We start from the raw sequence: 15,167 nt of genomic DNA on the forward strand, positions 1-15,167 counted from the left end.
TGATTCATTCTTGTCACAAAATGTACTGAGGTGCTATTTCTGAGTCCAGTGCTGTTCAGTGCATGCAGAATTACCTCTCAGCTTCATGGTATAACACACCAAGGAATTAAAGGAATTTTCTTATGATATGTTAGTATTACAGTATTACTTTTTTTTTTTTTTTTTTTTTTTTTTTAACTGTGAGCTCTATAGACATATTGCTATGCTATAAAAGAACGCAATGTCAAGATACCCAACTTTGCTCTGGAGTACTAGTATGGCTTTTGGGGGGGGGGGGGGGGCAGTACTCCATCACTGTTAAGTGTAGTTAATTTGGCTGAGCCACAGCATGCATAAATACACATCCTGACACCTGAATTCTCTCTTTCATCATCAGCTTGGAATATTGCATAGAGTTGCACAGATCTAAGTTATGCATCATATACCTGATCCCTTTTAGATGCCCATTTCTTCTGGCACCCAAAACTGGCAGAAATCTGCCTGCAGAGCCTGGCAGAGACCCTCAGCTGTTTCACCTCTCTCTGTTTTTTGAAGAGAACATATGTGGGGTTGTAAAGGTCATGTCATTTAGTACAGAAGTGACAAGTGAACTGTTACCTGCTGCAGCCTTCGCCACGCTTCTTTCACAATTGCTACCTTGATTTGTCACTGGGGTAGTCTCCTTCAGTCACCTCCTTGCATACTATAGCTAGTGCTTTGTCATTTCACTTCCTAGTGCAGATCTAAAGGGCTTGGTTCATACCAGTGAACTACTATTCCTAACCTGTCAGGCAGCGAACAAATCAAACTCAGTAATGCAAGATCCTAGTAATTCATGAATCTCTGATGCACCAAAGATAGCAAAAGACATATTTGTAGATGGCCACAGGCTATGTTATACTATCACTGTAACACTTTATTTTGGCAAGCTAGCAGATTTGTGGTTTTCTTCCTCAGAATTTCGATATTTCTTTAACTGTAACTTGTCATTATTGTTCGGGTTGTGTGTAATGGCAAGTTGTGGGAGATACTTACCTGACAGGGGAGACACCACAATCAGGCAGGTGGTTTTCCCAGGACAAGGCTCATCCCCTGCACTCCAGGTGTGCTGAACCCTGCTACTTCCCCAAATGCAGGAAACTCGACTGCGTAGCTTTGCTTTTATTTTCTCATGCACAGCAGGTCGACGGCAGTGATCCTCCCCCTTTACTTGACCCTCATGAGGCCACATCTGGAGTACTGCATCCAGTTCTGAGCCCATCAGTATGAGAAAGAAAGGGAGCTACTGGAGAGGGTCCAGCAGAGGGCCACAAGCATGATCAGGGGTCTGGAACATCTCTCTTATGAGGAGAGATTGCAGGAGCTGGGCCTGTTTAATCTAGAGAAGAGAAGAATGAGAGGGGATCTCATTAATGCATATCAATATCTCAAAGGTAGGTGCCAGAAGGATGGTACCGGACTCTTTTCAGTGGTGCCCAGTGGCAGGATGAGGAACAATGGCCATAAACTAAAACACAAGAAGTTTCACCTCAACACGCAGAAGAATTTCTTTATGTTGAGGGTGCCACAGCACTGGAACAGGCTGCCCAAGGAGAGCCTGTGAAGCCTCCCCCTCTGGAGACATTCAAAACCTGCCTGGATGCATTCCTGTGTAACCTGTTCTAAGTGATCCTGCTTTGGCAGGGATGTTGGACTAGGTGATCTCCAGAGGTTCCTTTCAATTCTAATGATTCTGTAATTCTGTGGTTTTCAGAGCACAGTGGAGACATAGCTTGGCACATAAGTGTACTTGGTCTGGATGGGAACATTCCTTGCTGTTCTTCAAGTAATGACTTCTCAGGGAAACCAGAAAGACAACAGCACACAGTAGCCAACATACAGGACCAGGCATTGGTCTGTATTAGATCACTTCATCGGCCTTACTGAAACAATTTAGCTACGCTTCTCTTTGCGATTCCTCTTTTAAGAACTGAGAAGCAGTGTATTGGACATGAGCAGAAATACAGCAGGAAAATAAATGTAAAAGTTCTGTAAGTCAGTTTTGGGACTGAGACAGGAAACCTTTGTGGAGGTAGCTGAGTGTGGGTAGTGTTCTTTGCAATGGATGATAATTTGAAAACAAGCCTGGAAGGAAGAGCTGCAAATGGAAGTAAACAGTTTGCCTAGTTATTTGCTTTTCCTTACAGCTCTCTTAGAATCTATCTCAGTGTTTTCTTCTCTTCCTAAGCTGTTATTTTATCCAGTACAAAAAGGCATACTAATGGCTAGAAACTGAAGCAAGACAAATAAGTCTGAGAATAGGCGTAAGCTTCTAAAGTGAGAGCAATTCATCAGTAGTGTAGTGTACCTACAGCTGTAGTGGGTTGTCTGTCACTTGCAGTCTTTCAATCAACACTGGATGTGTTTCTAGTAGATACACTTAGCACAGAGCTTGATGTAGAGTTGACTAGATTAGAAACTATGGCCTGTGTACACTAAAGCACTCCAAGAAATGAAAATTTGTGAGCCTTTTGCCAAAAGTGTCTTTAACTCATATTTCTGTTGGCTGATTGATTCAGGTTCCCTAATTGACAGTGATTTTAATTTCACCTAATATCAATAGTCTCAAGTAAAACTATCTGAAAATGTGGATTAATTCTCTCATCTAGATGAAAATAGGTAAAGGTATCAAATGAATAATATCTAATATAAAAGAACCAATATAATGTGTTATCAAAGAGACAGTTCTCAATACCATATCCCAATATTACATCAGCATTAGCATATTTTTGTGTCCATAGAGAGTTCATTAACTTAAATTCTGCAGATCTGTTTGCTGGACTATTGCCTTGGTTTTCCTTCACAGTTCCGAGGGGAGTATAATTTGTGTCCAGAATGATGGAATTCACACCTCAAACAATACTGTATATTAGCATGAAAATGTGCATAAGGCACATGAAGGATCATAATACTCTGAGCCATAAAATGAACGATGAAATTCATTTCACTAAGTGCAAATAAACATTCAGGTGAACAGAACACCTTCTCTGTGTGTGTATTTATGTATATATATGAATATAAAGCAATGACACTACACCAGCTATTCACACTAGGGAAGCGATGGCAGAGACCTGTTTTCATAGCAATTGTGGGACACCTCTGCTCTGTATTGTAGAGCATAGGCTCTGGATCTTCAAGAGTGCAGACTAAAGGACTTACTGGAGCACAGTTTCTCTGCTTTCCTCTTTAAGCACATGTTTGTTTTGAGAGGTGAAGGCGTGTACCTAGTTCTCGTTTATGTACGTAGCCAAGATGTGGTGAGGATTCTCACCAACACATTGGAGCTGGGAAGTGCTTGTTGTCCTCAAGTTGTTAAAGGCCCAATAGAATGATTACTATGTTAAGGTTATTTTGTTAACTGCTATGGGAAGTAATAAAAATCACTTTATATTGTTATAGGGTGTGTACTTTCTGAATTTCTGTTTAGTTTTGATCATCCCATGAAACAATGAATAAAGCAGAGGAAGAAATAGTACCCTTTACAGGGAAGGGTTAAAAAGGGTGAGGGAAAAATAGAACAGTTTTCTTATAAGAAGAAACAACGATTCTTTAGCTTGAAAAGAAATGACAGAGTGGAGACTACATGAGAGCTTAGTCAGACCTTGAAGAGATGATTAGGGAATTATTATACACTATTTCTCTTAATATGAGAACTAAAGGCACCCAGGCTTAAAGTGACCAAAATCAATTGGGCTTTTTTCCCCATAGTGTGTAAGAATTGTGCAATTCCATGCATGTGATGATGTCGATATCTAAAGAATTTGTGAGAAAGGTTCATAGCTCTTAAATACAGAAGTCTGGATGGATTACCTCTTTTACAGATTCCCTGAGTTACTGACCTTAAGGAAAGCAGTAAGATAATCAGAGGAGGTCAAATTCTGGTTTGGGGACTTTGCATGGACATTCACTACTGAGTGGTGGACTTAATGGATCTCAGGCTTCAGGTATGCCCATGCTGTTCCTCTTAATTGGGTAGTTTATTTTAAGTGTATTGCAGTCAAAACAGTTGTGCTGATTTATACCAAGAAGAAGATCTATACAATACAAAATATTTGCACCTGTTAGAGAAATTTTATCATTATGTAGTTATGTAACTATTGTTTTCCCTTAATGCTTTTATAGTGAAATATTTGTTTTAAATTACTAAATTGAGTCTATTTCTGTGTTTAAGTTTCCATGTGAGATTTTTAAATAGTTTACATGAAAAAGCAAAAGCACAAAATTACTTAAAATAAGTATGTGGTTTCTTTAGACTGTCCACACATGACAGTAAGGACAGCATTGCAAATGTCAAAGATCAATTCTGTATCTGCTATAAACCAAGCCTACTATATCACTTAGCATGATGCCATTTTCCAGGATCTATTATCAGAAAGGGAGTAATAATGAATTCCTGTGCCAGTCAATCCTACAGGCTTGAATGGAAAAAAGAAAAAGAGGAGGAACAAATTACATGGGTAAATACTTCTTTGATAATTTTTTTCTAACCACATGAGAAAGTTCTTTCATTTGTAGTCTCTGATCATCTGCATTATCATGCTTACAATCCTTTTAGCTTCAGCAGTGTTGCTGTAGTGTGAATATATAATCATGCTTTATCTCATGGAAAGTCAGAAAAGAAGGTAGGAGGAAAGAAATAGATGCCAAGCAAATAGAAATAATTAAGTAATTGTTTTGTGCCCTGACCAATCTTCCTTCACCAAAGCAAACCTTGGTTGCAATTTGAAGGGAAATGTGAAAATCTGAGAAGTTTGTAATGCAAATATTTTGAAAGAAACATAAGGCAAACATGAATGTGTTTTTTTTTTTCTCTGAGTAAAACAATATGCCATTTTTTTGGTGACATGCAAATAGGTTCTAAATTATATTTCAAGTTAAGAGCTACATTCCTTTCATGACACATTATTCTTACTGCACCCAGTAACTCTGAAGTTTCTGTGTTTCCAAAAATACTTTTGGCATATGTTCTAAAGTGTCATCCCAGCTCTATGTCTGCAATTTATACTAAATTCCAGGGTAATTTATAATCTGTTTCAAAGCAGATTGAAATAAATAGAAAAAACCCTGTGACTTTTAGAAGGTTTGCACCAGACCTTTAAAGATTATTTTTTATTATTTGGTGGTTGATTTTGTGTGTCAGTGACACAATTCAATCCTTACAGCTTTGGTACAATACAAAGAAACAAACCATAAATATGACCCTTTCATAGTTACAGACAGGAAAGCACAGCAAGAAAAGTGGCACTCCACTAGTCACTAGGCAGTCACTAAAAGGAATGAACCTGGTTCTGAGGCCATAAGTGCCAGACCATACTGCACCACACAGAGAAGTTTAATGCAGTCTTATTTTCTAAAATCATAGAATGCTTTGGGTTGGAAGGGACCTTAAAGATCATCTAGTAAAATATTGTTTTGCACAATGAATGTGTCTAATACAATCAATATTTGCTGCTCCCTAGCTGTATTTATGAATATACCAGATGTTTCATGCCTGAAAACATGTTCATATTTCATACTGGAAACATTTTGGTACCTTGAGTATGAGTGCTGCTAGTTGCCTTCTTCCAACATATGCCCATTGTCCTAAATTTGTAGAATGATATTCTGTTGTGGTTTAAACCCTAGCCAGACAGCTTGTTCACTCACTCCCAGTGAGTGGTGCTGGGCTGGAAGCAATCGAGGCATCAGTGAGATAAAACACAACAATGATCAGTGTCTCTGCATTCTTAGCAGCTTGCATTGTCTGTATCTGTCTTCAATTTTTATTGCATGTAAGAACTTTAACAGAAAAAAGTGTTACAATTCTCTAGTTGGATAGTTCTCTTGTATCCTTAGACTTTTCTTGTTCTTTTAAAATCCCTCAAATACAAGAAATAAAATCACATCAGCTATTACTGTTTTAAAGAAGCCTTTGACACTGGCAGCTGTTTACCCGTTGTGTTTCCTTCCAATAGCAATGAATCTTTCTGTGTTTTGTGTAGCTATTGGAATTTCTTTAGAACATAATATGAAGAAGTAACCTGTATGGAACTGGGGAAAGGTGCAGAATCAAGAACTTTAGTCTGCAGTTGTGGCTCCTGTGGTCAGTTCTTGGAGATCTATTTTCCCAGGGTGGAAAATCTCTGTTTCTCCAAAACCTCCATCATCACTGTGCTGGCAGAGCCTGCTCTAAGGGTAAGCGATCATGTCATAAGGAGAGCTGTTGTCTGCCTTTTTTATGGTTAGTAGAATTTTTGAGAGCTGAGAACTGAAATAAGGCCATCTGTGACCACTATTCACTACTTCTGGTCTAATTCTTTGGTGGCTTTTGCTGAGTGGCTCTTGTCTTACTGTGGATTCCTACTCTGTATTTTGCTGCTTGTCCTCGTTATTTCCAAAAGCTATAAGAAAAATATTTCCTTTCCATGAAAGCTGTTCCTGTAGCTATATCAGGAATACCGTTTACTCACCACTGAAAAGTGACCTGTGCATCTGTGAAGGTCAAGTGTTTCATGCGTGTCCATTAAGTGGTGCTTGCTGTGCGAAAAAAAAGCAGATAAATTTGGGTCTCTGCCAAAAGATGCAGCTAACTACTTAAACATAACTTGATGGTACCATCTGCATGGATAAAGGATCTAGCCCTGCTCTTTTTGTGTAGGTAATTATAAAATACTTACCTAAGAAAATTTTTACTCAATTTTCCAATGTGACAGCCAGGAGATTTTAGCTGGTCCTGTTAAAGGCAGTGGGACTGTTGCTGATAATGTCCCAGGTAAAACACTGAACATATTAGAACTGCAAAATATAATTATGTATTTCTGTACTGCACAGCCTGCCTTTGACTGTTCAGCCATTGCTTTTAGGATGCAGCTAGCTAAAGATAATATACAGTCATGAATGTAATGTTATGCTGCTGTCAGTCAAAACAAGCTGATGTCAATTGTCCCAGTGTGTTTGGGGGTTTGTATACAGTAGTGGTATGTTTAATGAAGATAAGTTGGACCTATTTTCATTTGATGTCATGCCCATAAAATTACTTGATCTGTGACAATCAATTTTTTTTTTTCACTACTCTTACGAATTTTTCATTCTCTTATGAATTATATTTTTGTACTTAGAAATCTTCTAGACTTATAATACTATGCGGGATTTGACCTTCAGTGTGGTTAGAAGAAAATGACTCGACATAAATCTCCTCTTAGTTTGTAACTGTAGGTATGCCTGGATTGCTCTTAAAGTCTCTTGCCACTTGAGATTTTTGAGCCTACAGAAAAATTGAATGGCAAATGCCTGAACTCCAAGAGGTGATAGTGGTCTAGCATTTGTCAATTTAATATTACAGTTGTTTCAGTTGCACCTCAGATAATGTCTTTTCATTCACATTTGTTCACTCTGAATGTTTTCTGCATTGAAAATTACTAAAATTAATCATATCTATTGTTCTTTCCTTTTTAATTCCTGCTTAGCAAATAGTAAGGACACTAAGACTACTTGCTTCTTTTTGCAGAGAGAGTATTAGAGGGAAAGAACTTGCTTATTTGCAGCAGCTTTGGTGAAAGCTTAGTATGACCTTTCCTTAGACTCTATGCTGCATTAGTGCAGTAAGGAATCAGAAGTGCTAGGAAAAGAGAAGTGTAAAGAGAAGTTACATCAGGAGTAGGCATTGTGATAGTTCCATTGACATCAAACATCTTTTTACAGCAATTACAGCCATTGCAGCATACCACTGGAGAAAAAGAGCAACAAAACAGAAAACCCAGAAACACCCTGTGCTTTTGCCATCTCCCACCTCATGGCTGCGTGTATGTTTGTGAAGTGAGGAGTATCTTCTGTTGCTTCACAATGTTTACCTATTACAGTCAACAATCTAGTTTTCCTTCTTCAAACTAAAACGAATTTGCCAAAGGGAAAATAATCTGTGGGGACTGAACTGAGACTAGCTTTACCAGTGGATAAAGAATTGGATGGATGGCTGCATGCAGAGTTGTGACTACCAGCTCAATGTCCAAAGTGAGGCACTGGAACAGGTTGCCCAGGTAAGTGGTAAATACTCTGTCCCTGGCATTGTTCAAGGCCAGGCTGGACAGAGCCTTGGGCAACATGATCTAAGGTGAGATGTCCCTGCCCATGGCAGGGGGGTTGGAACCAGATGATCTTAAGGTCCTTTCCAGTCTTAACTATTCTATGATTCTATGACAGATAACCCTTAGAAACAACAGGGATTTACCATACTTATTTGTCATTTGGGGTTTACATGTGTAGGACTGAAGGGAATATAAGTTATAAGGCATACCAGTTGTCTTAAAATCCAACTGTGACTGCAGATTGGCAGATCATCATCATCATTTGCTAGAGGAAACTGCTCCTGGAGGTATGGCACAGGATAAAATAAGAACTGATCCTGACTTCTTGGTTTGAAGGCACCTCATGAAAATTGTATACAAAATATACAGAATCAATAAAACACTTTTACCTTTGTTTAATAAACTGGACTCAGATTTTTGCAGTATACCACAAGAGTTTGGGGAACAAAGTATTATTTGGTCAAAAGTCATGTCAGACTGACTATAAAAGATGACTGAACACTGTAGGCTTTCAAGTGTACACAGCATCGTTCAATAGATCTGCCCTTTAGCTAGGCAGGGCTGCTAAAGTGTCTGTCTGAGAGGTTAATATGTGGCAGTTTTCTTATAACTTTAATGATCTTAAAGGCTGAAGGAGGAAAAAGAGCCCTCAAACCTTCCTGTAAGACAGTTCGATTTGTGGCAGCTTTTCAACCCTGTGGCCTGCAGCGGGAAAAGCTAGCCAGTTGAAAGTCTGGATCACCTCCCTGTCTTCCCACTCTCTTCTGTGACATAAGCTGATAACCAGAGGTTTCTCTTTGCTCTTCCTCCCTTCCATGGAGTGGGTTACAGTCAACACTTGTTACTGGCCTAGCTTTTCTCCTGACAAAAGCAAGTTAGACTTCCTATGATGTTAGTTAGGGAGAGAGGTAAACGGTAACATTCAGCCTGTTGAATTCTCTTATCTGCCTTTGGTGAGATTTTGGTGTGACAGTGATGGCAAACGAATGGATTTAAAAGCATAGTTCACAGATTACAGGAAGTGCAACTTTAATCCTTTTTCCCTTACCAGGGGAGCTGCTGGGAGGCACAGGGTTAAGGTTCCAGTAGCCAGAACAATGCTCGTGGATTTGGCAACACTTGGTGAATGGGAGGCTTAGAGAAATATAATTTTGAGTGTATTAGTAGTCTAGGCAAGCAATACAAGCCTAAATTTACTTCTAAGCTCTCCTCACAGCTGCAGACAGCATCCAAGGTGGCTGTGATCCAGAAGAAGAGTCTGAGGGTGAGCTTCCCCTTCTGTTGTCATTCCTTAGCTTCTGCAACAGGCTTGGAGACATCCAATCAGACCCCCCGTCTTTGTTTCTTTTCTCAGATCTCTGACTGTCATGTACTTGAAGCCAGTGGCACCTGGTTGGCTTTCTATCTGCCTTCTTCAGAGAATTTTTACTATTTTATGGCCACACGTTTGTGGTGGTTTGTTTAGTTTTTTTCTTTTTTTTTTTCCCCCCTCTTTAATATCTATCAGTAACTGGAAGGAATAGAGGAAGAACAACCAGGAAAGGCATAGGGGAATGTGGGAAAGAGAGGGAAGACTTACTAGAATCAATTCCCTTATTTCAGCATTGTCTTTTCATTTCGTGAAATATGAAAACAAGAAAGGGCCCCTGAAGCTGTCTCAAATACCCTGCTGCTTCAGGCAGCATGAACCACAGCCGTGCTGTTCTTACCAGGTTTTTGTCAAACCAGTTCTTGGAGGCTCCATGTTTCCCAGGCAATCCTTTCCAGTCCTTCAAAATCTTACTGTCAGGAAGATTTTGCTCAGTATACTACATAGCGGTTATTCCTTATTGCAATCCAGTCTTGTTCCTTCTTGTCTTGGCCACTGCGATTACAGAAAATAGATCCTGACTTTTTGTTGTAGGATTTTATTTAGACTTTATTTATATTTCCTCTTAACTTTGTTTTCTACAAATAAACACTTAAAAAATTTACTCTTCCCATCTAGGCTATTTTCTTCATTGCATTTCTCAACACTCATACTGAATAGTCCATTTAGGTTGAAAACCACATCTTAAGAAATAAGACATGCTTCTTCATCTGAGAGGTACCAGTGCTGCTTAGACTTGCTGTTACTGAACTACTATCTTTTTGAATGGTACACCTCATTTCCAACATAATTTTAAGTTTTACCACTATTGTCCAGTATGTTTAAAACTAGGTACTACTTCCCTAAATAATAATATTCTCTACTACCACTTTCATCTTTTGTGATGATACTAAATTGTACCAGATCCAGGACAGACACATGAACAGCCCCATCTGATAAACTTCAATATAAACTACTTTCACTTGCAGAGGTCTAGCCAACTCCATAATTCCTTTTCTGGTCCATGTTTTCCAAACTTATTTATAATCAGTGCTAAAAGTATTATAAAGATGAAATGCAGTATTCACCACGTTGTTCTCATCTTTTAGGTCTCTTTCTCTATCAGAAAAGGAATTAAGATTGGCTTGTGTTTACAGTAATTTTTTTCTGTTTGTTTTGTTTCTGTTGTTTGTATAATAGCTTATAAGTAGTGTTTCATTATTTGTTCCACTACTTTTCTGGGAACAGAAGCTAAGCTGACTAGTCTTCCTGGATTTCACTGTAACACCTATGGCTTTGTGATTTTTTTCAGCCCATATCCAAATGCAGATTGCATCTAGACCAGATACTCTCACCTGTTGCTAACATAAATAATATTATATAAATATTATCCTCAGTAAATAAGTATCTCTAGTTTTAGTTGTCTTTAGCTTCAGACTGCTTGGCAAACAAATTTAACATAGTCCACTTACTGGGAGAACAGGAAAATACTCTCTTTTGGATTGTCTGAGTAGTTAGTATAATTATCAATATTTATAGTTACTATAATAATATATGGTATAATTTTCAAATTTGATTTTTATTCCCAAGCTTCTAGTATCCTGCTTTTCAGTAGGCAATGATTTACAAAGAATATCAGTACCACTGTTCAAGTGTTACAGCTAGAAAGTCTGCAGCAAAGGTTACCAAAATGGTGGGCCCCGTTGTATTTTCCTGCATCCTTGTTTATCCTTTGATGTAAACAACTTCTTATCACTGCGAACTAAATGTTGAAAATGATCTTTTATAGCTTGTAGCTGGTGGCTTGAAAACAACTTATAAAGTAATAACTGTCCTTCTGGTAAACATACCATGATAGAGAAAATCACAGTTTTTGCAAATGTAACTTTATTTATGTAAATGCCATCCAAGTCTTCAATTTCTCCCAAGTGCTCTCAAAACACAAATCAATGAATCCAGCTCTTGTTAATCAGTCTTAAGATTGATGTTCAAAGCAGAGAGAGAAGAGGGAATTTGAATACTTTCCCTTGTGTGGCATCTACATGTATGTTGTACTAAAAGGGGCTTTGCAGGGGCCTGTCCCAGTTAGAAATGCAGTTACTGGAAAACCACTGGAAAGCCTTATACAATATGATGTTTTATTTTTATATGATAATAATGTTAGCAGGTATAGATGGGTGACAGACTGGCTGTATCAGTTCAGACTAAAAGGTTTATTGGTATTATGTAAGGATATGTTGTTTTTGAGACTGATAAATGAAAACAATCAAATTCTGAGAACTGGGGGGAATGAAAGGGACCGTTAGGCTTAATTTGGTGAAAGAAAAATAGATCCTCCTCTCCCTTGTGTCGTTATTTTACTGTGCCTTATTATTCCCCTCTCATTTCTCTTTTTAGCTGGCTTGCATAGCTTTTTCTTTTGCTATGGTATTATACATTTTTTACCTGAAAAACAGTCTCAGGCTATGCTGGTGTTTCAGCAGGAAGCAGGCATCACCCACGTAACAAAAGCTGATTTCTAAATCTGTTTTTTGTTGTTGTTTTTTTTTTTTGGGGGGGGGGGGGTGTGTTTGTTTTTTTTTCTCTCTCTTTGTAAGAGATTAAAATGAGGGAGGCTTGGATTTTAACAGCTCTACTTCATCCTAGTTAATGTTATGTTTCCTTAGAAAGCACATTTTTCGTTATCTTTAATATCACTATCAAATTATAGTGAAATGACACCTTTTGAAGACAGGAGGGGTACCTCGAGCAAATTGTCCCCCACCAACAGCATAATGGAATATTCTGTAAAATGCACTACTGTTTTTAATAGTTCAACAATTTTCCATTCTTTTTTTATTATCTCCTAGAAGACATATTTTTTAACAAAGGTTGCTTAAGCAGTCCAAAATCTCAGTATTTAGTGCTCTGAATCAAGAATTGTAGCAGAATGGCAACATCTTTGATCCTCAGAGGCAATTTGTTCTGTTGAAACAAATACATCAAATCATATTATATGTTGTTCATACAAATGACTTGGCAGTGTGTTATGCTGGATGGAGTGAACTTGAGATTCTTGCTTTTTGTCCTTGTTTTTGTTGCTACTTTTGATGAAATCTTAACCAAGTCATCTCCGTGCCTCAGTTTACCAACAGCTCTGTCATTTGGCTTTGTTATGTTAAGGCCTGTATAATATTTTCAATTAAATGTTTTGAATAAAAGACTATGCACTGCAAATGCTTCTTACTCCAGGCATCGAAAGGATGATACTCATCACTGCTCAGTATTTTAACCATAGATATTTTTTAAAAATAGAATCTCTCATAGATAAAATACCATTAAGGGGTTTTTTTTGTGAAATAAGATGAGAATACAAATTTATTGATAAGTCTGAAATTTGCTTTAAAATTATTTTGCCCTAAGAAGCTGACAAAGGAGAAAAGAACACTTTAGAAGGAAAATGAGGGCATTTTGTCCTAGCTAAACCATTAAAATTCTAGGAGGTGAGCATTGGCCTGTTGAAATGTGGAAAACTGAAGCAAAACCAAATTGTTTCATTTGTTGATGTTCGCCTGTTTTTATTACATGATGGATTCTTCAGGGTTAGTGGAAAAGAGCTATCCTCAAGGAACAAACCAGAGATGTTTTGAATGTGTGTTAAAGTATATCTTCAGTTGTTTGACCCAAAGAAACTGAGGTGGCACAGCCCTTTGCAGACAGAAATCTGAGTCCTGGGAGTATAGATTGTGCTAAAGTAGGGACAGAGAGAGAGTTTCTCTCTCATTCGTCAGGTTTCACTACAGCTTGTGAACAATTTCTTGGAAAAATGATACTTTTTTCACAACACTTTTTCTCATCCAGTTACACCTTCTTTGTGCACTTCCGTTTACTCTTTCATATTTCATGCTGCCTCCCTAAATACATTGCTTCCTCTTTCTCCTCTGCAGTGCTTGTGTCCCTGCAGTTTCCTGGTGAAATAGTGGGCGATTGGCAGCTCTGCTTGTACTGGCAGTTTTGAGACTGCTTCTTCTTATCTTCACCTAACTATAAAATTGTTCTGGGTTTTCAACAAAGATTAGCTTGTTGGGCTATCTGCTAAGGCAACTAAGAACAGGGTGGAAACACTACTATGTGAGGTGCAGGCTCTCTGCACAGCAGCAATTTGCCAGCTACTTGGAAAAAGCACTGGTTTATAGTACTTCAAACAGTAAGAGACTGAAATTATCCTAGTGCTCTTCCAGAAGGTTTGCTTGCACCTTTTGCTATAAAACTGCTTGAGCTAAAAATGGTCACAGTCTTTACAGTTCATCAGATTTCTCAGCTTAGTTTAAATTATGTTGAAGTCCTGAGATTTTTGTCAGCTGATCTTTGGGCTCTTCTGCTTTTAGATCTTTACAAAAGATTAATAATACCATCTAAAAAAAAAAAAAAAAAGAGTCAATATGTTTGGCTGATACTTGACTGTGTGAGTGGAGTCCTAAACTTCTAAAAGAGGAAATTACTTTCTCACCCTTGACCTTTCACATTGGCCTTTATAGCTCTTGTTGCACTATTTCCAGTCTTTGACAGTTTGAAAGTGGTTGTAAGGGATGTAATTTCTTCTGTTTGTTAATGTTTCCTGTTTGCACTTGAATGATTCTGTGTTAATGTGTAAGGGGCAGAAGGCCTGAACTTTTCCCCATAACTCAGGCGTTTTTCCATAACTTAATCTGACCCCCTAGACTGCTGACAGGATGGCTGTGAAAAGGTACCTGAACTAGACAGTAAAACTTTAAGAAGAAAGCTGTTTGTTACTGCCAGGTGTTTTCTGTTCCCTGTTTAACCATCTGCTAGAAACCAGCTTTGCCTTGCTAGCCTTGTGCATTTTGGCCCCCCTCACCCTTCCTTTTATTTCTATTTTTTTTTTCCTCCCAGGAAATATGTGGAAAATATGGTCAAGGAAGCATATGAAAAGGGGAAAATATTAGAATTGTGTGTAGTCAGTAGAGAATTGTTATAAACTGAGTCATTGTGAGACAGAGGAATCTGTGTTTTCTCTGTAAATTGTATGACAACTATCTTGGTTAACAAGAAATAATGTATAGCTAAATGAACAAGTTATTTCACTTAAATCCAGTTTATTTGTGTATATCTCAAGCAAATATTGGCTTTAAGATTATTTGACTTCATCCAGCCATTTCCTGTGGAAATGAGCCCTGTAACCTTTAAAGAAAGCTTATGCAGTTGAGGTATTTTGCAGCTGATTCCTCTTTCTTAGTATTAGTTAAGACGCATGGTTAGAAGATGCCTCTGTCAAAAAACTATTATGCCACCAGGCTGTAACAAAGATGGAACAGGGAAAAAAAAAACAAGTGGTTGAAGTCATACAGCCTTCTTCTCTTTTCTTGTCTAAGATTGTGTTCTGTGGGACTATCAGTCAACTGAACCAGTGGTAAAATGATGACTAGTGTGGTGACTGTGGGCAAGCATGAGGTAGTTTCAATGAAAGGTAAGGGGTCATAATGTACATTTTTATGTGACGTTCTTCATGCAGAGATTCCTGGTGTGTTTTCAGAGACTACACTTTAGAGTTCACTGCAATGTTATACAGACAATTAAAAATGTAATTAGGAAGATGGACTATGAAAAAAGCAAATAATTAACAAGTAAAAGAAATATTTCTGGTAAGTAAAAGGAAAAGAAATATTTCTGGTAAGCAGGTGCAGGGAGGGAGAGGGAGTCAATGCTTGATCACAGAAAGAGAAAAAGCATTCTTAAAA

At 38.0% G+C, this 15,167-nt stretch overlaps 1 pseudogene; it reads left to right on the plus strand.

Annotated features, from left to right (window-relative positions):
- Positions 1 to 1,006: 1,006 nt before the first annotated feature.
- On the plus strand, positions 1,007 to 1,138 carry LOC134161111 (U1 spliceosomal RNA; annotated as a pseudogene).
- The last annotated feature ends 14,029 nt before the right edge of the window (positions 1,139 to 15,167 follow it).

This window comes from Pezoporus occidentalis, unplaced genomic scaffold (genome assembly GCF_034315485.1).
Source record: "Pezoporus occidentalis ecotype Australia unplaced genomic scaffold, CSIRO_AGI_Poc_V1 ctg101, whole genome shotgun sequence".
Classification (NCBI taxonomy): Eukaryota; Metazoa; Chordata; class Aves; order Psittaciformes; family Psittacidae; genus Pezoporus; species Pezoporus occidentalis.